The sequence below is a fragment of the Delphinus delphis genome, chromosome 2 (assembly GCF_949987515.2).
Source record: "Delphinus delphis chromosome 2, mDelDel1.2, whole genome shotgun sequence".
NCBI lineage: Eukaryota > Metazoa > Chordata > Mammalia > Artiodactyla > Delphinidae > Delphinus > Delphinus delphis.
In genome coordinates, this window is record NC_082684.1 from 153,848,593 (window position 1) to 153,874,936 (window position 26,344).

Genomic DNA, 26,344 nt, shown 5'->3' on the forward strand with positions numbered 1-26,344 from the left:
AGCCCCATCGCTACCCCTGCCTGTAAAGGTTGAGTAGGGAGCTTCGACTTCCAATCGGGACAGGCTACAACTAGGCACCTCCTATCCCCGCTGGAGTGGTATGAGAGAAGGCCAAGTGGGGACTGGGGACTTCCTTGGCAGAGGCCATATGGAGACTTGGAACTTTCATCCCCACACAGTGGGAATGAGGAACCACTCCTTCCACAGCTGTGGTTCTGCAGATCTGAGAGTCAGGACTTTCATGATGGCCCGGGTAATGAGCGCGCCCCTACCCCACCACACACACAATGGTGTCAGTGGAAGTCACGTGGGGAGGAGCAAGGAGGTGTTCCTCCTTCTTCTAACCAGAGTGGGTCATCAGAACCCTAGTGGGGAGTCTGAATTCCCACCCCTACTGTGTGAAAAGAACCTAGGTGATGAATCTGAATTTCCACTCCCGCATAGCCAGCCGTAATCACGTGGTACCTCCCTTCACCTGCTGGCACAATGTCAGAGGAGGTCTGCTAAGACAGAAGATTTAAATAGGATCCAAAGTCTCATAATATGATACCACAAATATCCAGGATATAATTGAAAACCACTTGTCATACCAAGATCCAGGAAAATCTCAACTCAAATGAGAAAAGTCAGCATCAGGCGCCAATACCAAGGTGACACAAGTGTTAGAATTATCTGAGAAGGATTTTATAGCAGCTATCATAAAAACGCTTTGAAAAGCAATTATGAACACACTTGAAACAAATGAAAAGACAGAAAAGTTCAGCAATGAAACAAGATAAAAAGTCAACTGGAGGGCTTCCCTGGTGGTGCAGTGGTTGAGAGTCCGCCTGCCGATGCAGGGGACACGGGTTCGTGCCCCGGTCTGGGAAGATCCCACTTGCCGTGGAGCGGCTGGGCCCGTGAGCCATGGCCGCTGAACCTGCGCGTCTGGAGCCTGTGCTCCGCAACGGGAGAGGCCACAACAGTGAGAGGCCCACGTACCGCAAAAAAAAAAAAAAATCAACTGGAAATTTTAGAACTGAAAAACTACAATAACTGTAATGAAAACTTAATGGTAGAATGGAGAGGTCAAAGAAATTAATCAATGAACTGGAAGATAGAACAATTGTAATTACTCAATTTGAAAAATAGAGAAAAAATCCACTAAAAGAATAAACAGTGGGAACTACATGACCATAAAAAAGATTTAACATTCACGTCATCAAAATCCTGGAAGGAGAGGAGAAAGAAAATGAGGCTGAAAAAGTATTTGAAGAAATAATGGCTTAAATTTTCCCACTTTGGCAAAAGACACAAACCTACAGATTAAAGCAGTGTGTGACTTCCAGACTGGATAAATCCAAAGAAATCCTTGCCAAGATATCATAATTGAATTTCTGAAAACTAGAAAAAGCGAAAATGAAAGCAAGAAGAGAGAAACAACACTTGCTTATAGGAGGAAATAATTCAAACAACAGCAGATGTCTCATCAGAAACCGTGGAGTCCAGAAGGAAGAGTATACAACTAGTAAGTGCATTCAGTAAGATTGCAGGCTACAAGATAAACATAGAAAAATCAATTGTACTCCCGTATAGTAGGCAATGAACATGTTACTATCCAAAATTAGGAGATGATATCATTTCAAATTAATCCAAAGTTAAATACTTAGATATAATCTTAAAAAAACATGTACAGGGCTTCCCTGGTGGCGCAGTGGTTGAGAGTCCGCCTGACGATGCAGGGAACACGGGTTCGTGCCCCGGTCCGGGAAGATCCCACATGCCGCGGAGCGGCTAGGCCCGTGAGCCATGGCCGCTGAGCCTGTGCTTCCGGAGCCTGTGCTCCGCAGCGGGAGAGGCCACAGCAGTGAGAGGCCCGCGTACCGCAAAAAAAAAAAAAAAAAAAAACATGTACAGAACTTGTATATTGAAAACTACAAAACACTGAAGAAAGAAATCAAAGATCTAACCAAATGGAGAAACACATTGACTTAATGAATTGGAAAAATCAACATAGTGTAGATATCAATTCTTTCCATGTCAATATGTAGGTTTAATGCAGTTCCTGTCAAAATCCAGGAAAATCTTTTGTAGATGTAGATAAGATGATTCTAAAACTTATATTGAAAGGTAAACGAACTAGAATAACTAAAAGAGTTTTGTAAAATAATAAAGCAAAAGTAATCACTCTACCCAATTTTAAGAGTTTTAAATAGCTACAGTAAACAAGACAGTGTGATAGGGAACAGAGCCCAGAAATAGGTCCATACAAGTACAGCCAACTGATTTTTGACAAATGTGTAAAAATAATTCATTGGAGGAAGGATAGGCTTTTCAACAAATGGTGCTGAAACAATTGAATATCCTTAGAGGGGAAAAAGGGAGAGAGCCTGGACATAAGGCTCGCACCTTATGCAAAAATTAAGACAAAATGGATCATCAATGTAGATGGGAATGCAACACTAGAGACCCTTAGGGAATAAAAATATAGTAAAAAATCTTTGGGACCTAGGGTTAAGTGAACAGTTCTCAGATACGACACACCAAAAGCACATTCCATAAAAGAAAAAAAATCGGTAAGTTGGGCTTTATCGAAATTAACAACTTTTTCTTTGCAAATTACCCTGTCAAGAGGTTGAAAAGATAAGCCACGGACTGGGAGAAAACCTTTCCAAATCTCATGTCTAACAGAAGTTTCATATCTAGATTTCTCAAAACTCAACAGTAAAAACAGCCCAAACAATCCAAATAGAAAATGGGCAAAAGACATGAAGTGCCATTTCATTGAAGAGGATACAAAGATGGTTAATATGAACATGAAAGAATTTTCAGCATGATTAGCCATTAGGGAAATGCAAATTCAGACCATGATGAGATATCATTAGAAACCCATTAGAAGAGCTTAAAAAAAATAGTGACAACATCGAATGCTGGTGAAGATTCAGAGAAACAAGATCTCTCATACATTCATTGCTGGTGAGGACGTTAAGTGGTACAGCCACCCGGGGAAATAGTTTGGCAAATTCTTTTTAAGATAAGCATACGCTTGGCGTAAACACCATCTTTATACTCCTGGATATTTATCTCAGAGAAGACTTACATCTACACAAAAACTTGTATACGATTATTCATATCAGCTTTATTTTTAACAGCCCAAAACTAGAAACAACCTAGAGACAACAAAAACTAGAAATGCCCTTCGATAGGTAAACACCTAAAGGAAGGGTGGTACATCCACGCCATGAGTACTACTCAGCCGTAAAAGGGAATTAACTACTGATACACACAACATCGTGAATAGTTTTCAGGGGTGTTATGCTGAATGGAAAAAAGCAGTCTTGAAGGTCACACTCTGTATGATTCCATTTATATAACACTTTCAAAGTGACACAAATATAGGGATAAAGACCAAATTAATGGTTTCTAGGGATTAGGGATGGTGGGAATCCGGGGTGTGTGTGTGTGACTATAAAGAGTAGCAGGGGGGAGATCTTTGTGGTGATCTGATACGTCAGTCTCTTGATTGTGGTGGTGGTTACGTGAATTTATACATGTGATAAAACAGCTCAGCGTTACACACCCACGTTGTTCTGATGTTACTTTCCGCCTTTTGATGTTGTTCTCTGGCTATGTAAGATGTCACTATTAGAAGAAACTGGATAAAGGATATATATAGATGACCTCAATATACTATGTTTGCAACTTCCTAGGTATTTGCAATTATTTCAAAATAGAAAGTTTTTCTCATAGTACAAATACTTTTTATTTGGGAAGATGGGGAGGGAGGACCCAAGGAATGGAGCCGTCCACCAGGAGCTTATCATGACTTCCAGTCTCTGGGTAGAACGTCTAGGGGCTGTGTCTCAGATGGGACTTGCCACAAGAGATAGAATGGAGTAGAGTATCAACTGTCACCAAGCCTGACTCACCCCACGTGGGATGGTAGAGGAAGGAATGGATACTGAATAAGTGACCCAGAGTTTTCTGGGGCTCAGTGGTCATGGACGCCACCTGGCTGTATCACCAGGGTCTAACCAATGACCTCAAGAGCTGCTTGCTCTAGGGCCTCCTCAGTTGGTTCCCTGTTCACGGCATTCAGGCCAAAAGTGTCTTGGAGGGGAGCTCAGATGTGATCAAGGTGAAGCCAATGACTGGCTCAGATCTACTTTTCATCTGATAACCCATCAGCGTTCAGAGTGGAAGGGGCTTGTGGGGTGGGGCGTGTGGACACCCATCGGGTCAGTATCCACTGAGCCTCATCCTCTCTCTGAGGCTCTCTCCATCTAGAGCAGAACTGGGTTTATCTTCTGGAAGTTCAAATTGGCCTTTGTACTCATATAATTTAAAAAAGGGATGGGGACCGCTGTCACTTAGGAAGCAGGATTGTGTCATTTGTCAATATGTCAAATTGGTAGGACAGGAAGAATCTACACTCCAAATAGCTGGGCAGTCCGTCTGTATCTGGAGGGCAAATGAGGTGGAATGAAACTTCAGGGGGGTGTCTTCCCGGGGGAACAGTGTTCCCTAACCCTTCTTGGCATTTTATCCCAGAAAGAATAGAAAGTGGAGCCTGCTGGGATGTCCTGTCTTCAAGGAGAGCCTGTGATATGGATGCTTTGATTGGGAATCACATTACTTTCCAGGTACACAGACCTGGAAGGAGGGAGGGGGACAGACCAGACGGGACAGGTACAGGAAACTGACCTGGCTATGGGCCGTGACAAGACCCCATGTTCAGGTCCACTTTGTGCAGGTGTTTGCACCACAGAGACTCAGCTGACATGTGGAAGACGCCCGGGACGGTGACACAGCGCCCCTGAAAGGCTTGTCATGAGAGGGGTATAACCCCTGGGGTGGCAGGAGTTTGGAAACTTCTGGATAAGCCGGCTGGCATTTAGAGCACTGCTCTGCTCCTGAGTGCTCGCCAGGGAAACTGACTGGGTTAAAATAGCAAAGGAGGAGGTACTCTCTGTGGGCTCACTCTTTCCTAAACCTATGAACATCAAGACGGGAATTCGTTTCTGCTTCTTGCCTCTGTTGGGGTCGCCCCAGGAATGCCCCGGCAGACCCAACAGTGAGTAGTGGGAAAAAATGGAGGCAGGGACATGGGAAAGAGGCTGCCCGATAGGCCGTGGTAGTTACTACTGTCACGAAGATTAGTTTGCCTAGTTGGTTCTCCTGTAGGATCTCTTATTTTTTATTTGTTGAAGTATAAAGTTTCACTCCTTTCATTAGCGGTCAAAGGCGAAAAAGGAACAGCAAGTCCATTTGCACAGTTTCAATCCAGGAGGTGGAGGGATTCCCAGGCCTGGTATCTAACTAGAAGGGCAGGAAATTTAAATTTGCTTTGTTAATGCTTTATATTCATCAAGAAGCTCGAGTTGTAGGTTTCAGAAAGTGTGACAGGGCTTCAGGTAGAACCCAAATACCCCTACTGTAGTATGTCAAGAAGTTATAGACGTCTTAAGTCAGAGTGTGGACTGGCATTTGTACACCTGTTTTTATAAAGGGCCGAGTGGAGACAATGAGTTTTAACTGGAGTAGATATGACCTATATCCCGGGGAGGTGCTTACCCACGATTTCACTGTATGTATAACTAAAGTCCTCTTTGTGATGGAAAATTCTGACTGAAATCATGTGAATTATAAACCATAGTTTCCCCATTCGTGGCAGTCTCTATAGAGTTAGGCATTTTCGGCCAGTGTTATTATCTGTTTTTCTGAAAGTGAGATAGAGGAATTAATCATTTCCCTGGAGATACTCAGGATGCTGGAGGGAAATTGTTTTCAGAACCCAGATCTTCAGAGCTCTTGGCCGCTCTCAGAGGACTAAACCCAGAGTTCTGTGCCTCATTTTGTCTACCTGTAAAATATGGAAGTTCTTACCTCTCTCTGCTGTTTTAGGGAATGGCTAGTGCAGACAGATTGGGAGTACAAAGGAAATACACAACAGGGTGTCAGAGTAGAAGAATCAAATATAATCAGGTCAGCGTTGTACAAATATGTGTACAATTCAATTCCTGGAGTCCCCAGAATGGATGTGATATAGACGTCAAGCCTGGCAGGAAGCTCCAGTTCTTTCCAGAACTTGTTTACTGGACTTCGGGGTATAAGAAGAGAATTCTGTTGTCTCTACTCTGGTCTTTCAGTCATCTCACACCAAATTCCAAGGTCTTTTGGCTTCAGCCTTTAGAAATCGGACACTTACCTTCCTTACGCCCTCCCTCCCTCCCTGTCTCTCTCTTTCTTTTCCTTCTTTCTCTCTCTCTCTTCCTTCCTTCTTTTTTTTTTTTTTTTTTTTTGCTTTTATTTCCCCAGTTTTCAGGCACATTTACAAACTTGCAGCTGGGGCTGGTCTTACCAATCCTAGAAATTCTTCCTCTTCAACTATTTTCTAAAAAGTCTCCCTCCTCCCTGCCCCGCCGCCATTCACAAGGGGATTTTGAGCCCCTTGAGTTCACATCCCTAAAGATATGCACCACCCTCAAAAATATCTATATTGAATGAATGAAAACTGTGAATGTTTTCCTAGTGGTGGTCAGATGAAAATAACGTGGATGTTATCACATCGTTACACTGAGAGACTATTTGCTTTACACTAGCTTTCTGCTAAAACTTCCAGTACATTTTTTTTCTTTTTAAAATAATTTGCTTCCTCGTGCACCTCTCTATCAATTTCTAGTTCTAGTCTACATTCCCATCTAGTTCCTAGTTCACCGGCAGAGCAGAGACGATGGACACTGTCAGGGTCTGAAAAACAAACCCTCACAGGGTGTGTTTACCACCATCAATTACCTCGGTTCTTAGTCATTATTCAGTTTTTCTCCCCCTTGTGAGAGGGGTTTTAAACAATATCAAAACACTTCCAATAGATAGAAACATTAGCGTCAAAATGCCCATCAAAGGGAGGAAATAAAGTCACTTTTTTCTTTCACTCAGTGGAACTCAGCACTGTCATCCAGTGGAGGAAATACGCTGACCCTGCACTTCTTGCAATTACCTTTTCCTGCTACTGCCTCCTGCTCTAAAGAGGAAAAGGAAACTCTTCTGGAAACTATGATTGAGTAGTAGGTTACTTCCAACCGAGGCCAGAGGTAATCATTAGTTTTAGCAACTTGTGGTTCAATAAAAACTATCTGTAGCAATGCGACAGGAAGCTCTCTCTTTCAGGGAACACGATTAGTTTTTATTTAATCCCTGCTCTCTTTCTAAATATCATGTTGATAGAAATAAAAACACACTCCTGAAACAACAAAAGAAATGGTGGGTATATCAAGATTTTTGCCCTGAGACGTTTGTCTTAACTCTCACCTTGCTTAGTTGACATACACTCTCTTGAGGCAAAGATGGAATAAATAGTCCAGAGTGACAGTGGAGTCGAATCTCAAATGACTTTATGCCTCAACCGTGCACCATTTAAAGCAGCGGACCCCAACATTTGTGGCACCAGGGACCGGTTTCATGGAAGACAATTTTTCCAGCAACGTGGAGGAGGGGGCGGGACGGGCGGTAATGCAAGCGATGGGGGGCGGCAGATGAAGTTTCACTGGCTTGTCCGCCGCTCACCTCCTGCTGTGCCGCCTGTTTCCTAACAGGCCATGGATCAGTACCAGTCTGCGGCCCAGAGGTTGGGGACCCCTGGTTTAAAGGTTTGTTCCAAAAATATCAGACACTCTGAAAGGTTAGATGTCCGTAAAACTGCTTTCCCTTCTATGAGTGATGTTGAAACTCATGATTACCTTAGCTTGGGCACCTGGGAACAGTCAGGATCTGTTTTGTTGCAGAAGGAATGAATGCATAGCATTAGAAGGATGATAGGACTGGGTGTTTCTGACCTTCGAAGCAGACTTAACATGAAACAAAGCAAGCAAAGACTGTAAATATTTAGCAGGAAATGTTACCAAGTTTTAGAGGGGAAAGATGATACAATCTCTAAAGGGTCATTAGCTTGGGGATAGTCATGACCTTGAGAACACAGCTCCATCCACTAAGTGACCAGTTGGTAAATCTGTACAGAGAGCTCCATCTACCCATATCAGCTCAGGGTCAGTTTGGTCTTCTTGTGGGTGTTTTGTATTTTGTTTCAGGTCTTTAAAAGCTATTTAAAAAACACAAACAACAACAACAGCAACAAACCCTGCTTTTCTTTTTCCTACTTCTTGTTCCTGAGCCCTACCCACCTCCCTTTTTGGCTCTTGTCTACCTTTGCAATGTCTGGCACGTATGTGCTCTGCTGCATGCCAGTTTCAGGTCAACAGATGTTGTCATGAAAAACAAGAACTAGAAAATTAGAAAATCTCACTGCTTTGCAATGCTTATTAGCAGGAAACTGCAACAATATGCTTTATATTTTTTAGTAGAGAGCTCTTGTGGGCACCCTACTCATCGGTTTGTATATTTTTAAACTTTCTTTTTTGAATACGTGTTATTTTTGTAGTGGAAAAAACCATTTAATTTGGAAACTGTAATGACCTTCTCATCCGCTTCTCTTTAGCTTTGTCTCTGCGATAAAGTCTGATACAGCATATGCAAGTGTGTAGAAAAACTATGGCCATTAACAAAAGAAGCTTTCAGAGGAAACATGTTTTTGAAAAATTTTAAATCTGCAGTTTTGAAAAGATGTCAAACCTTCCCTTTGCTAAACAGAAATTTTTTTGAAAACTGGCTAATGGTCTCAAAAACAGTTCAGACAGATTTATAGGAAAAAGTATTTGGTTCCTACCTTATAATAATTTCTTTATAAATGAAAAGACTGAAATATTTTTTTAAGCCAGATTCTAAAGCACTTTAGATTAGTTTGCTCTGTAAAGGGGACTCAAGCTCTTGGAAGAAAGCTTGTCCCAGCAACTCATGAAATTGTCCCATCCAACTATGAATTTCCAAAAGTAAGATGCCTACCATAAAATATGTATGATTTTTCAACGTGAGGCTGATGTTATATAGAGCAATATAGCATATGGACTGCCCCGATTTCCAGGGCAGCAGAAATAATACACAGTTGGCAGGGCCAACATGGGCCTCACCCACAGGCCTCACCCACCCCACCCCACGGGGTGTCTCATTTCATTATCATCCTGTCATTTGTTCTTGTTGAACTGTAATAAAGGGAAAACAGATTCCTGGTCCTGGGAAAGCATTTCTTGTTTCTTTATCTGCATAATAAGGGGTTTGAGCTAAATCCTTTCCAAGACGCTTACCAGATATAAAATTCTGAAGTTCTTATGTAGCAACATGTAATTTTGGAATTGCTCACAGACACACATGCCTTGGAACTTTCAGCCAAACCCTGAAACAGAAAGTCAGAGTGTATGTGTGTATATATATGTATATTTGTTTGTTTGTCTTTATAGTCCATTTTTATTTATCATTTTATTAGTCTCACTAGAAGCTCAACACTGTGGACTAATAGATTTTTGATCTTACATCATAACTCACTGATAATAACTTTATTAAATGTTCTACATTTTTACACATATTATGATTATTTATTGTTTTTAACACTTTCTTTGAAAAATTAAAAAATATTTTATACAATTTGTAAAGGTTGGGGCTTCCCTGGTGGCGCAGTGGTTGAGAGTCCGCCTGCCGATGCAGGGGACACGGGTTCGTGCCCCGGTCCGGGAAGATCCCACATGCCGCAGAGCGGCTAAGCCCGTGAGCCATGGCCGCTGAGCCTGCGCGTCCTGGGCCTGTGCTCCGCAACGGGAGAGGCCACAACAGTGAGAGGCCCGCGTACCGCAAAAAAAAAAAAAAAAAAACAATTTGTAAAGGTTACCTTCTATTTACGGTTCTTACAAAATATTGTCTATATTCCCTGTGTTGTATAATACATCCTTGAGTCTATCCTACACCCAAGAATTTGGGTATATTAAATTCTGTAGTTTTTATCTTTGGTACTGTTAATGTGATTAATAACAACAACAACAATAATAATAATAATTGCTGTTTTTCCTCTAACTTTGTCTCATACAAATAGGAGATCATTCTCTTGCAGATTTCTGAGGCCTCTTACAACTACTCTCTTTTTTATGTTTCTTTCTCTTTCATTTTTTCATGGTTTATACTCTTTATCCTATTTCTTTTCCTTTTCATTCGTTATTTTCTCGTTTTCTCTCTTTGCTTGCCATTATGTTTTCTCTTTCCTCGGTTCCTCTTTGAGATTTTGTGAAATTAGTTGTCCCTTGGATAGAATAAACACCATGACAGTACTGGCATTTTGGGGTTTATAGAAGAACATTATTTTTCACAGCACTAAATTATAGCCACTTAAGTGTTTGGTGAATCTGCGCCACCTTCTGTTCATTTAATTAAAATGCCATCCTAATTGTGCTGGGTCACCATGCATTTTTTCCTTCCTGCTCATCTGAGTGTTCATTTTACTGTCATTTCCCCCTAAAAACCTCCTCTCGCAAATAGATTTGACATTTTGTGAGCATTTCATTCTACTTGAGGCCTGATATTTACATGACCTAAATGGTGCTTGGAGAAAAGCTTCCTGGATTTTTAAATGATTTTATTTTACTTATATAGTCAAATCCAAATGACACAAGGAAACGTATTAGGAATAGTCTGGATTTGTGTACCATTTCACCTTTCACCTTGCTCCCACCCCCGCAAAGCTAGAGGATTGTCGGCCCATTAGAATGGGTTTGCATTTCATGAATATTCACATAGTTAGTGTCAGAATCGTGGGCATGGCTGACGGGAAGAGACAATCTGTCTCCTAGGTGACTTTGGGGAAAACAGCTTATGATTTGTAAAAAAAATAGTGCTCTCTGGGTGAAAAGTTTAACAGCTAATCTGTCATTCTAATGGCACAGGCCATCACAAGCCAATGAAAACAGAAAAATGACTGGAAAATGACTACTTTGATGACCTTCTTATTTTTGTAGTTCAATAGTAAATACAGGGTAGCAATATGAAGATTAATTTTATTAGGAAAAGATAGCAAGAAATCTTGAAATTCAGAAAAAAATCATGAATAGTCTTCTAGAATGACCTAAAATTTATGTCTATATATCCTCGTCTTTTATAAGCTTCATCACTGAAAGGAATTACTAAACTGGAAATTCTTAGAAAAATTTCTCAGAAATGCACTCGGTAGTAGTGATGTATGGGTGCAGAGGGGGATAATAGTGAAAGTTTAATAAAAGTATATTTCATCCAGATCTTCCTTTTACTTTATTTATTTTTTAAATTTTATTTATTTTATTTTAGTTATTTTTGGCTGCATTGGGTCTTCATTGCTGCACGCGGGCTTTCTCTAGTTGTGGTGAGTGGGGGCTACTCTTCATTGCAGTGCGTGGGCTTCTCATTACGGTGGCTTCTCTTGTTGCAGAGCACGGGCTCTAGGCATGCAGGCTCAGTAGTTGTGGCACAAGGGCTTAGTGGGATCTTCCCGAACCAGGGCTCGAACCCGTGTGATCTGCATTGGCAGGCGGATTCTTAACCACTGCGCCATCAGGGAAGCCCCTGGATCTTCCTTTTAAAGAACAAATTTTTATCTTATACCTATCATGAAAATGTTCCAATGCCTGGCAACTAAACAATTACTTTTGTTTTCAAATGACAAACGGGCCGTACGCTCCTTGTGATGTTATTGGATGATTAGAGCCATGACCACACTGAGAAAGAAAAAAATCTCTTTGAAATAAATTTAAGATACTCCCTTGCTCCAATGCCCTCCTCCTCCCCCACCCCGAACTATGAAACTCAACGATGCTTCAGAAAGTTGAGAGGGATTCTGGTACAAGAGACACGCTCTTCTCCAGAGGGTACCACTTCCATCTCCCCATGAGCACAGAGCACTTTTTCATAGTTGACGTGTATGTATTATATATACGTAATAGGTCCTGAAAATATTGGAAATTCTCCACGTCGGTATTGACTGCTAAGGTGATTTCTAAATCTCTGGTTGATTCCAGTCTCCTCAGAATGCAAATTGCAGGAGCTGTTTTAACAGTGGACACCTGTGGTTTGCATTGTCCTAAACCTCCCTGCCAGCCATTTTGTTGTCATTCAGATACTAAAGCTTGACTTCAAGGGTCTGAAAAGGCCAGCTTTCCCCATCCCATTATCAACTGAGATCAACTGCTGTTTAAAGGTTATGACAAATGACAGAATGGCCTCTCTTTCAGTCGTTTCTGGCCTTACCCATATATCACTCGACCTGAGCTCTCCTCCCCGTTGATATTCCACAGAACGTCTACTGAGCGTGTTGCCTACCAGCAGACATCTTGTCCTTGTGAATGTAGCATCGTTTCTGAACCATCCCCTGAATCTTCTTTCATTCTCCAAAGGAGGGAAGTATCCTGGGTCCTCAGAGTTTACAGCTTTATCACAGTAAAGAGGGTAAGAGGAGGTGGTGGAGGTTGGCAGGGGAGTGGCTCTGGGGGATTCTATGTTCGCATTCAATCTTGAATTGAGAGCAGTTGCCTGGGAAACAAAACCTCAAAAAAAAAAATCTCATTTTTGCATGCATCTTCAAATGGCAGGACGTGCTTTTGTGTTGAAAGCAAGTCCTCTAAGTCTAAAGGCTCAACGAGGCCTGAGCATAGCACAACCCACCTGAGCATAGCACGGATACTGTCTATCACGGTGCTAATCAAATAGAACATGCTTATGTTAAAAACGGAGACAAAAAGGTTAACATGCTCTTCTCTGGTCCCAGGAGTTGAAAGGCATCAGGGAGCCGCAGAATGGATTCTGCAATGCAGTCAGAAGACCCGCCTTTGGGACATACCTCTAATTGGTAATTTATGTTTTAGGGTAGGGTGTGAGCTTGGGCTGTGTGTGACAAATACACCTAACCTCCAGGCTCAGCTTCTTCAACTATAAAAGAAAGAGTTGGTCTGGTCTCCAAAACACCACCTTTCCCCACCCCTCCTCCTAGAGCTAATAATTACCTGGGCCTGTAAGGGTGTAGCTTAGGACTGCTAATCAGTGTCTTTCAACATTTATTGGGTATTGATGATGTCACCCGTGTAGGGGTGGAAAAAAATGTCTGTTACCCTTTTAGGTTCTGTACCTGAGGGCTGTGAATTAAACTGACAAACACCAGATTAATGGGAGAAAAGGTTTATTTTGTTTGCACACGGGAGCGTCACAGAAAGAAGTAAAAACTGAAAGAAGCAGTTAGGTTTGAAAGCTTATATACTATTTTAAGAAAGGGTGATAAATGGTAGAGAAGTGACTAGACAAAGGAAAAGGAGTTTGGGCTTCTGGGGACAATACACTGTGAGAAAGTAAATATATAGGGGAGGCATGGAAGATAAGGGTTACTTCGTGAGGTTGGCTAAGCAGACTCAAGTGTGTGTGTCTCCAGTGATAAGAGTCATCTCTGGTGATTAAGAGTCATTCTCTTTATCGTGGTATAGGAGAGGGAGACATTTTACAAATGGAAACGTACGTCCTACTTTCAGGCAGAAAGGAGGAAGACAGAGTATCCTTCTTGCATCTGCTGTTTCTCAATTGCCTTCAGCTCAAAATAATCCTTATGCCGAAGGGGAACACTTTGGGGTGGTGTATTCCGATCCCTTTCATTAGCATAGTGCTGGGTTTTTTTCTGACCCCTCTCTGTATAGACGGACTGATCCATTAATTGAAGGCATTAATTACAAAAGCTGATTTTTTGCATTTAAAGCATCAAAGAAAGGTTTCTTCAATTTTTCAGAGATTATACGAGCTCAAGTGTATGTATTTATTAGGATTTTTTTTCCTTCAGAAATACATTCAGTAGAAATGTTGATTATTCCAGAAATAATTATCATAATGAGTGTGTGTGTGTGCATGTGTGTGTCTGCCACCAAGTATATGGATGCAAAACAAATATTTGGGATGGAAATTATGCTTTCCTTCAGGAGGGTACTATGATGTGTTTTATTCTTCAAAAGCGTCATCTAGTAACGAGAAAGCTTCATTCTTGCTCTATGGGAGGGGAGACGAATTACTTTTGCTGATTTTATTGTTACACGACTTATGCCAAAACAAAAGACATTTTTCTTGGGGACTATAATTAACTCATTATTAAATAAGTAACAATTTGCATTTTTGTAAACAGTGCATCTTGTTTTATTCCCCTCACGTTTCCAGAGTCATAGGCACACAGAACTAAATGAACACCTCAGTTATATGTTTTTTTTTCAAGAGCGGGTAACATCCTTTCAAATGAACCGTGCTTCTTCTGCTTGGCATTTCTTTCCCTCTCATCTCCAAATGCCTAAATCCACCCCACTGCTTCAGACCTATTTCAAATGCTCCCTTGCACGTAGCCTCGTTTGATACTTCTCCCCCATCTCTGAACTGCCATGGCAGAAATTTTTTTCTGTCTCTTACGTATCACTCTCTGCCATGTATACGTGTCACTTAGTTGCTGCACGACTTACATCTTCCACTACAGTGTGAGCTCCTGAAGGCAGAGTCTCAGAGACCACGGAGTGCCTCACTCAGAGCAGTCCTCAGTAAATATTTCAAGAATAGATGAAAAGGTTTATTTATTTCCAAAAGGAGACGACACAGTGAGTTTTGACAATTCTTGGAAGATTAGCCACCCTGTTGATTATGTTTGGAAAACCTTTCATTCACTTATTTTCAGCTGGTGTATATGCAAGGACCATCATTTAATATTAATAATAATCTGATCAGGGACTTCCCTGGTGGTCCAGTAGGTAAGATTCCGTGCTTCCACTACAGGCAGCCTGGGTTCTATCCTTGGTTGGGGAACTAAGATCCCACATGCCTCACGGTGCAGCCAAAAATAAATAAATAAAATAAAATAAAATAATAATCTGATCAAAGAAAATAAGGAGCGCCGTCAATCTTAGGCAACATGGCAAACAACGAACTGAAACACATAATTTGGTCAAACATGAAATATGAGTGGTTTTGAGGTCATCTGTTTTTGGCTTACTTCTAGGCTGGTTTCTCTGTTAGATGGAAGAATAGAAGTTGACTGTTTGTAGTATCTGGGTGCATTGGGAGAGGGGGACAATCGTCATGGAACTTGGATAAAACTTGTTTCAAAGGACCTCTTGCGTTCAGTTGGATAAAATGGCTCTGATTTACCACCATCGACAGTATAATCAGGGATTACCCAAATGGGACATTTCTAGAGAGAGCTGGAGAAGAAAGAAGGATATGGAAGACAGCTGATCGTCTTGGCATCTTCATGGATAAACGTTTTGAGTCTCCAAAAAAAAATAACTTCAGAGAGATTTGCTGACACACAGGGAAATAAGGTTTGCATGTGAATTTGAATGGAAAGGATAAATTTCATGATCATCTTATGGTTGCCAAGAGAAATAAGTCACTCAGATAGTGTAACCTGGCTTAAAGGGAAGATTGACAGACGCATTTTTAGGTAATAATGAAGTCATCATGGAGATCTAAAATGAAACCTAATAAAAATAATAAAAATTGCTAAGCGCAATAACAAGAAAGCTGAAACGCAGGTTACGTCCCCCATAAAAAGATGTCTACACTGTATTTCAACCGAATGACAATTCACTTTGTCCAAAAAGCGAAGTTTCATTGCTCCCGTCAGTCAAAAGAAGTAACCAAAATATTGACCTTTACCAGTTCGCTACAGATTAAGAAAGATTTTTCTTGTAACAAAGATTCTGACCCTGAGAACTTGAGTTTGCAAAATATCTGCCAACACACTTGTCCCGGTGTTGGAAAGTTGGGAAATTAAGCAGGTTAAGCTCTTAAAGCCAACACCCTTCCTGTTGAAGAACGCAATCCTCTCTTCCTATCCATGAAAAATAACATGAGTTGCAAATTCTACCCCATGTAGGCTTCTGATGACCTATATGTTAATATTAGCTGTTGCCACGTACAGTAAGATGGTATCTATGGAGGGTTCCATGACTACAGTGAGCCTATAGCCTCTAGGCTTGACCTTCCATTTTCAGATGGGGTGCTCTTGGGGCCAGGAAGAGCCCAGCTAATTGCATAAACCAGGAAGAGCCCAGCTAATTGCATAAACCTGAAGAATTCACTATGAAGCCACTAGCCACATGTAGCTAGTGAGCACTTGAAATGTGGCTAGCCTGAATTGAGATGTGCTGTAATCATAAAATACAAGTCAGATGTTGAAGACACAGTATGAAAAAAAGAATAGGAAATATCTCGACATTTAAAAATATTGGTTGCATGTGGACAATATTTTGAATATATTGGATTACATAAAATATATTACTAAAATTAATTGCACCTGTTTTTACAGAAATGTGGGTTTCATAGGTGTGGGTTAATTTATAGGAAAACAGAAGCAGAGGCAAGACAAGTTGCTGGTAGCCAGTGGGATGAGCAAAGACTTGGGGAGGTGAGCAGGTCATCTCCATAAGACCGAGCACTTCTATGGAGTTGGACAGAGGGTGAGAAAAGAAATGCCTCCTTACAGCTGAGGAAAGATGTCACAAATGCATACTTTCTCACTTGTGTGGTCTCTGGCCTGATTACTTAATAGAGTTACTTCTTCAGGTTGTACCTTTTACGACAATCAGATGATGTTTGCTAAGCACAGTGAGCTGCTTGGATGAAAATAAGATAAACACCTTGGAGGGTTGTCCATCCCCATGGTGACCAGCCAGCAGGTAAGATTCTGTCTCTGTACCAAACCATTTCCATACGAAATTGACAGAAGTGATACGGTTTACTTGGCGGTGTTTCTGCTTTTTAAACAAGTTGGGAGGAAAGCTGGAGCCTAGAATATTTATCCTGGTGTAAAAGGTATGAAAACAACACTTAGAAAATACTTTTTTGGTGTGGATGGGGAGTCCTTAAGGAGGTATTTGCTTGTGTCTGATTTCTCTTTGTTTTTTACTGACTTCATTTAATTAGATAGATCCTCTAAGATCCAGAGGAGTGCCACTGAAATCTCACGAAATCTCATAAAGATGTATAAGGCTGCGTGAGCTGTTTAAACTGAGACACAGCCTCTGTACTTGTGGTTGTCATTGAACTTGCCTTAGTCAGTCCAGGCTGCTGTTGCAAGACAGCACAGATGGGGACTTAAAGATATCTATTGATGTTTTTCTTAGAGTTACCATATGATCCAACAATCCCACTCCTGGGCATATATCTGGACAAAACTATAATTCAAAAAGATACATGCACCCCAATGTTCATAGCAGCACTATCTACAGCAGTCAAGACATGGAAACAACCTAAATGTCCATCGATGGGTGAATGGATAAAGAAGATGGGGTACATATATACAATGGAATACTACTCAGCCATAAAAAAGAAGGAAGTAATGCCATTTGCAGCAACATGGATCCACCTAGAGATTATCATATGTAGTGAAGTAAGTCAGAAAGAGAAAGACAAATGCCATATGATACCACATATGTGGAATCTAAAATATGACACAAATGAACTTACCCATGAAACAGAAACAGACTTACAGACATAGAGAACAGACTTGTGGTTGCCAAGGGGGAGGGAGAGTGGGGAGAGATGGATTGGGAGTTTGGGTTAGCAGATGCAAACTAGTATATATAGGATGGATAAACAACAAGGTCCTACTGTATAGCACAGGGAACTATATTCAGTATCCTGTGATACACCATCACGGCACGGAATATGAAAAAGAATGTATATATATGTATAACTGAATTACTTTGCTGTGCAGCAGAAATTAACACAACATTGTAAATCAACTGTACTTCAATAAAATAAAGTAAAAAAAAAAGACACCTATTTTCTTACAGTTCTGGAGGCTGGAAGTCCAGGATCAAAGAGCTGGCAGGCCTGGTCTCTGGTGAGATTCCTTTCGCTGGCTTGTAGATGGCTGCATCCCACTGTGTCCTCACATGGCTTTTCCACTGTGTGAACGAGAATCCCTGATGTCTCTTCCTCTTCTGAAAAGGACACCACCCCTCTCAGAGCAGGGCCCCACTGTTATGACTGCATGTAACTTTTATTACCTACCTAAAGGCTCCATCTCCAAACAGTCATAGGCGGCTTTGACGTATGAATATGAGAGGGACCCAATTCAGTTCATGACAGGGCTGTTCATGAATGTTCCATTCTCCTACCGGGCATTTGGAAAAATCATACATCACTGCTTCCTTTGAACTTGGATGTGGCTCAGGGGTGAGGGGGTATGGCATCTGTTTGTGACCTGCTTTTCTCAGTGAAGTGTGTGATGGAGTGACATGCAAGCTTCTGGGAAGAAGCTTTAAAATGTAAGTCACGAGTCCCCACTGTCCCTTCCCCTTAAAACAGTAGTTCTGGAGATACATGGAAGATGGAGCTTTCGGTGGAGCCCAAGAGAAAAGCATCTCTGCTGACCAGTGCTGTCCATGTAGGATGAATAAGAAACTTTTTAAAGAATTAGTATTTAAAAGTATATTTAAAAAAATATGTTTTGCCATTGAGATTTGGAGGTTGCTTCTTGCTGGTACAGACCTAGCCCATCCTGACTTACACGAGGTCAAAGATTCATTGGTTATGACGTTTGGGACTTATAAGATAAGTACTGGGGATGTGATGTACAACATTTTGCAGCCCCTAATGAAATAATAGCTCCAGGGCAGTGGTTCTCAAAGTCTGGCCTCTGGACCAGCAGCATCAGTGTCACCTGCAAATTGGGGGTGTAACCCAGACCTATGGAGTCAGAAACTCAGGTTGGGGGCTCAACAGTCTGTATTTTAACAAGCCCTCCAGGTGATTCTGGTGCACATTCCAGACTGAGGCATGCTGCCCTAGACAGTGATTATCCATGGCTGCTGATATCACAGAAACAGACAAGCAAATATCATGAGTCTCCTGGTAGAAGTGTAAGATATCACCCACGCAGCAGTTGTGTGAAATAATGCATATCGGATCTCTACGTCAAACTATCAATTTATAGGAAATGCCTGGGAACGCAGACAATGCTAAACTATCATTCTGGGGACTCAGTCAACAAATCCTACTGTGGAAAACTCGACAGGCAGCCACGCTGGGGTCTTCAACATGTGAACTGTAAGGAAAAGAAAGGGATCAAGTGAGAGAGAGAAAGGGATAGAACATCTATAGCCAGAAGAAACAGGTCAACTAACTGTAATGTATGGCCCTTATTTCAATCTGACTCACGTTGACAAGAACACCCACAAAAATTTATGAGACAACTGACAACAAGCAAAAGAAGAACACTGACTCAAAATGTCTTACAGAGCTCATCATTTTTCAGCGGATAATGGTGATGTGGCTATCTTTCAAAAAAAAAATCCTTATCTTTTAGAAATACAGTTAAACATTTATAGTTTCAAAATAGTCTGGTAGGGGTGGATATAGAAAAGAAAAGAATAGGACCAGCCACGTGTTGATCGTTAGTTGCTGGATGAGGGGTACACGGAGGTTCATTTTACAATCCTGTCGACTTCTATATAGGTTTGAAACTTTCCAAAACAATTTTTATAAAAATAGAGAGATTTCAGAGACATTTCACCTACCCCAACACACCCCCAAAATGTTTCTGAGGTTAGTAGTCAGGATGATGACATAGAAATGGTGACCGGAAGAAAGTAGTGGAATTGAAGGGGAGGGTAAGTTTGTTCTTGAGTAGGTTGAATCTAAGGCACTGGCGGTGTATTTATGTGAAGAATTCCAGGCAGCCATTCGGAAAGGTTAGTCTGCAGCTTGGGAGAAAAGTTGGTATTAGAGAATTACCAGGTTAGATAACACATATTGTAGATATTAACGACACGTGCTCAAAAAAGAAAGAAACAAACAAGAAAGTCAATCGCCAGAATGAGTACCACAGTACACTGTTTTCTGTATTTGTTTTTATGCTTTGTATTAATGGTCACTGGCATGCTTGTCTATTACCCTTTGCAGGGTACAAACAGTCTTTTTGTTGTTTTATTTAACATCATACCTATTCCCTCTGCCTTGCAGGTGCTAAATACATATTTGTAGAATTATACTGAATGTGAAGTATTAGTCATAAACTAATATCTCATTCATTGAAATAGATATGGATATAGAGGTTTATATATATACGTAAGTATATACATGTTTATATTTACATATATCTTATGTCTACAAATTCTAAGGCACTAAAATTGTTCATGTTTTTCTGGATCCTTCAAAGCACCATCATAATTCTGCAGAGGGGCAATTTACAGGGCCAGCACTCTCTGTAATCCCATTCAGTAAGCTAGGAGGACAAGTGATTCTCCCCTTCTTGCTCTACCTGTAATTTCCTTTGAGTCCTTGCTCTCACTCCACTCCACAGAGATCTGGCCCCATTTATCTGACATGATAGGCACTGCTCTGCCTAGTTACTCATCATTCAAATATGTCTGTGATCTGACTGATCCACCAGCTATAACTTGAAAGATGGGGATTTTTGAAAATCAGCTTTTAGGAGTAATAGGTACTAAAAACTCACATCCCCTTTCTTGGAGCACTTTGGAAAGGGGGTTTCCCACACTTCACGGTGCTGTACCCTGAAAAGCCAGAAGGGAAATCAGGTGGATAATTTTTACGTCTGTTGTTATGACAACTAACCCAACCACTTCCTCAATGATGTGGACCATTATGCCAGGGCAGGGATTCTCAGCCTGGGGTCCCTGAGCCACACTGCCAAGTAAACCCTCCCTATCCCCCCCTTGGCAACACGAAAAACAAAATCAAGTGTGCCAGAATTCCCATCCTGTTCTGTGGAAACACCTGTAAGAGAAGCCATAAATGGCTCACTGATGAATGCTAGAAATCAGAATAGATTGCCTCAATGCAGTCTTATGGCAGGAACCATCTGGAGGGGCCGTACGATTCACAAGTCATGCCCAAGATCGCACCTGGGGAGCCGGTGATATTCACAGGGAAAAAGGACCACTTTCTCACTTCCTCAAAATCCAAGAGCTCTAGGTGGCATCCAACATTTGGCTGTGGTTACAGAGAGGGTGCTTAACTTCAGGCGTTGAATACACGCAGTTCTGCATTTCATCCTCAATATTATGATAACCTTGAAGCTCGGGAGGGCCGCTAATTGTGATTTTAATTGTACTGTTATCTGAATTCTTAAAATGATTATTGAGATTATTGGTAGAGTTATCTTGAGAATCCATGTGGGGTTGAAATGTAATTCCTTCACTGCGTCTTGGTCCTTCATGGGTTAAGACATGCCACCATTTTTATTTTAGGAAGCTAGGCAGATCCTTCTTTTTCCTCTTAAGTAAGGGAAACGCCATCCATAGGAGGAACAAAAGTCACGTATACAATCTGCAAAGAAATGACTTTCACTTTTATTTTGAAAACAATACTCAGTTTGAAATGGAAAGGTAAAAATATTTCTAAAAATGATTTCAGTGTGTGTGTGTGTGTGTGTGTGTGTGTGTGTGTGTGTGCACATGTGCGTACAGAGAGGTAGAAGGCAAAATTGGAAATCACTGGTAGGTGCAGGGTACAAAGAATTTGGAATTGCTATTTCCTTCGGTTTTCTTTTCCTGAGGTGCTAAACTTCAGCACACCACTCCTTGTTCCTTAATTAATGATTAAACAAATTCAATTCATGGTTTAACTTAATTAAACAACTAATGAATTTGTGTATGCAGGAATCATTAATGTGTGTCTGAGGCAGGCCTCGAGGGCACGGTTGCCTCAGTTCTGCACAGCTCAGTAAATTGTATTTAGAGCTGAATTCACCTCTCTTTGCGTTACAAACCACACCCCTGACGTATAGCTTATTCACTCGAATTGGGATTAGCTATATGCATAGATCACTCTTTACCTATGAAGATAAACTTTCTGGTACATTTTCTAAGGGGTATCTATTCAGAAATGTATTTTCAATAGTGCAATCAGTTTAGTTGTTTTTTGTAAAGCTGTTTAGGCTCATCGTGGAAGTGCTCATGCACAACTCATTTTGGGAAGACAAAACATAATCTTGTTATATTTTTAGGTATTCTCATTTTATTCTGAAAGTACAATCACATCTCACAAATCCAACTTAAAGGCCACTCTAGGAAATAGAAAATTTGAAAAGAAATCGTTTTCATTGCTTTCAAGTGGAGGCCCTTACATGGGGATAACTAGATGTCTCTCTCTCTCTCTCTCTCTCCTGGGTGGAGGTACTATTCTGGAATAAATGGAAGAGAGGAGGGGGAAAGGTAACCACCCCACATCAGAGCTTGATATCTGTTCAGTGCTTTAGATCCATTAGCTCATTTGAGACGCTTTCCCTTGGTTTTCAAAACCACGGCTGGGGCTTCCCTGGTGGCGCAGTGGTTGAGAGTCCGCCTGCCGATGCAGGGGACACGGGTTCGTGCCCCGGTCTGGGAGGGCCCGTGAGCCATGACCCCTGAGCCTGCGCGTCTGGGGTCTGTGCTCCGCAACGGGAAACGCCACGGCAGTGAGAGGCCCGCGTACCGCAAAAACAAACAAACCAACCAGGGCTTGGAGAGACGAAGTAACTCGTCCAAGGTCCCCCAGCTAACATGCAGTGGAACCGGAGGGGCAGTGACGTCTGTCCGAGTCGGTGCCACGCCATCCATTTAAGCCGTGTTTGACACACACCTAATTGATAGCTTGAGGTTCTAGCGAACTTGACAACAGTTTGTTTTGTAAAGTAGGCAAACATTTCCTTGGACTCTCATAGGCTCTTAATTTGCTTAGCAAACCGTTCTCTCCCTTGGTAACGCCAAGGAAAACTTGAGCCATCCCCTTTCTTAATTATCCGGACTTCAAATTAGTGAAGCCCTGTTTAATGAGGTTGCACTGTAGATCTACACAAAAACACGCGGAGGCTTCATAACTGGGTTATTCTTGTACAGCAGGCCCAGACATAGAATAAAATTTTGATGAGAAGAAGCAGACATTGCAATGGGCAATGTCTCTATGGGAAAAGCAAAGCTGTAAAGTGTACACTTGCCTTGTTAATTTGAGGATTACATTAAAAAAAAAAAAAACCTGGATGTGGTAGGTCGCTTTCTGTATGTCTATATTTTGGAGACAGAGTTGTCTCAACTCATTAATTATGGTTTCCATCCTGTGTAGACAAGTGATAGGATCTTCTGATTTTAACCTGGGAATGTCTCTATATGCTGATTCCAGCCTTTCTACACAAGCAGGATAGCTCAGTGAGAGGAAATGGATTAAGCTGAGTCTGTTTTAACAAACTCCTGGATCTATATTTATTGACCAATCCTGGACTTTTCTAAACCATGCCTTTTTCTTGAACAGGCTCATGACACAAGCAACGTAAGATGTGATGTAGGCAATAGCTACTGAATTCACAAAACATGGAATTAAGCAATAGAGGTCCTTTTAGGGTAGGTGAAAGGCAAAAGAGGCTTTGGGTCCTGTGTGAGAAGTCCTCAAATGCCTCTGTCCTTAGCTCTTGGTAGAATTGGTAGGACTGCCTGTGAGAGCCTGGGGAGTTCTGAAGAGGAGAGGCTCCTGGGTTTGACCTTCCCGAAAGGGATATCTTGGGTGGATTAAATTTTGTCACGAGAAGGGAGGCCAGGTCAAAATACAAATAGACCTCAGATACCACCGCTTTCTCTCCTCAACTTCCAAACTCCCAGCTAAGAAAAAAAGGCCAACGTCAAGTGCTCTGAAGTTGTCCAGTTCTGATTTAAGATAAGAAAGACATTCTAAAGAACATGGATTTGTCCTAGTTCTTCACCTGGGCCAATGTTTTGTATTGCATTTAAATTCATACTCTTTATCGTTCGTTACTTTTTTATTTTTAAAAGTAAGTTTAGTTTATTTAGGTTCATAAACATTTACACATCACTGTTCAGAAGAGTATTTAACTAAGAAAGAAACACTCATCATCTTTATCATTATAATCATATTAATTAAAAAAATTTTATATTGGACTATAGTTGATTTGCCATGTTGTGTTAGTTTCAGGGGTACAGCAAAGTGATTCAGTAATACATATACATGTATCTATTCTTCTCCAAATCCTTTATAGTTTGTTATTATTCACCCATTTCTTCCTGAGCACGTAGAGAGAAATTTCTCTCAGATCTTAGGACCAGGGACATCTGAATCCCTGAGGAACAACTTTTCATTTCGTGTACATATGACTCAGGAATCTTGTGGTATTTCTCTCATTATTTTGCCTCTTAAGGAGTTTAGAGGAAATGTTGTGTTCAAATCTTAGCAATGGCATACAAACTTCTACATGGCTAAAATCTATTTTCCTGCCCTTACTTCAATTTCATGAAAATTTCCTCATCTGTATTTTAAAAATTCTGCCACAATGGCAGGCTAACTGATAAAAGAATCCTTGGAGCATTCAAATTTGAATTTGTATATAGTAAGCTACTCAAATTCCTTTTTGTATGAGCAGGGTTTACACACATAGTCCTACTTACACACATAACTCTATAAAAGGCTTGTGCACTCATTTGGGTCTTTTCCTCCATAAATGGAACATACTGTGGGCAGCTTCAGGTTCACAACTGAGAGGAAAGTACAGATTTCCCATATCCCTCTTCCCCCCCCACATGCATCCCCTACCATCAACATCCCCACCAGATGGTACTTTGTTACAACTGATGAACCTACATGGACACATCATCATCACCCACAGTCCATAGTCTATGTTAGGTTCACTCTTGGTGTTGTACATTCTATGGGTTTGGACAGATGTATAACAACATGCATCCACCATTATGGTTTCATATAGAATATTTTCACTGCCCTAAAAATCCTCTGTTCTCCACCTATTCATCCCTCCCCTCCCCCTTGATGACTCTTTGATCTGTGAATTCATACTCGTTTCTTTTTGCTGCTAGGTGAATATCCCAGCAAGCTTAACATTAGGAGAACCTTTTCTCTGCTATTCCAGGCCCGGTCCCACCTGCTTGCATCCTAGGATTTCCAGGGGATGACCAGCTACCTGAATACAGGTAATAACAATGGCTATGACGGCTTAGCACCCACCGTGAACCCTGTGCTTTACTGACAGGAGGTTAACTCTTTCCCTCATGGCACTCCTGCAAGAGATGATTTAATCATTATTTACAAATGAAAACCAAATGCATCCTGTTACGCTGAAAGCTCACCCACCCTCATTTCTTTTCAACTCTTCACCAGCACACCCACTTTTTCCTTTTGGTAGAAACCCCTGTTTCTAAAGTCCCTGTTCTGAAATTTTCAAGACATGTCAACACCATGACCAAATTGCTGTATGTCCTGTGCATCTTTTTGGGTTGTGCACTGCCTAATTCTAAAGAAATGTCATTCACATAGACTTCAATGAGACCACAAAGTGAACGGTGCCCCCTAGACTTGTTCAGTGTACAACCTGCACAACCATTCATGGGAGAAAAGAGTGTCTTCCGGAAGTTCCATTCTTCATCCATTCTAGATGGGAAACTTACCTTTCACAGGCTGGGATTTCTTCAAGGAAATGGCCCCAAATAATTTGAAACATGACTCAGGAAAGCCCACCTCTGATTCTCTTCCTCCTCTGTGATTTCCTTTTGAAACAAAGCAAATAGCTGGGAGAAAGTTCTAAATAGAAAATGGTACCATGTTATGTATTCGGACAGAGCACACAACTCGGTTAATTCTGTTTCCTTCATTTGGTTAAATTCCTGGAACGCCTGGTACCTCTTTTGCCAAGGCAACTTTCTGGTGTCGATTCCCTTGTTCCTCCCCCTCACTGGGGTTGTCCCTCATGGAGATGCGAGAGATCAGATGCCATTCCCACTCAGCTTCCCTTAAAGAGATTTCCAAGTCAGAAACTTCCTTCTGTGATGGCTGGACTGATCTTCTTCTGAGCAGAGTTACGGGGACATTTACATCACCTCTTTGTTATCTATAATGAGAAAGAAGGAAAGACAGCTTACAGTTACATCCAAGGAGAAGTAGCTCATGCATTCTGGTTAGCAGAATGTACATCACATTCCCAACACCAAACACATGTTGGTCTCAAAATAACCCACTCATGTAATACTAGAGTTTCTTCTGAAATTGTCCATGTTTCTTAAACCAAAAGCACATCCCTATCAATCATATGATAAGAAAGCATCTTATAGACCACAGGTCTCCATCTGCTTTTTTGACTCTCACCTGCCTATAATACGCTGATATTCCAAACCAAATCATACAATAGTAAAACATGCAGGGGCAAGTGATAATTTAGCAGCAAAATGTTGATATTATACAGAAGCCTGAAGTGACTAGATTTTAAGTATCAAGATTTAAAAGTAGATGCATACCTGGAAATGGTAGCTAGACTTGTCGTGATGATCATTTTGTGATGTATAAAGATATCAGTTTCCTATGTCGTACACCTGAAACTCATATAAATATTGTAATTCAGTTATACATCAATTAATTAAAATAAAAAGTAGATGTATCATTGGCATGCATCGTAGGGAGAGCAGCTAGATAATTTCATGTGAAGGCA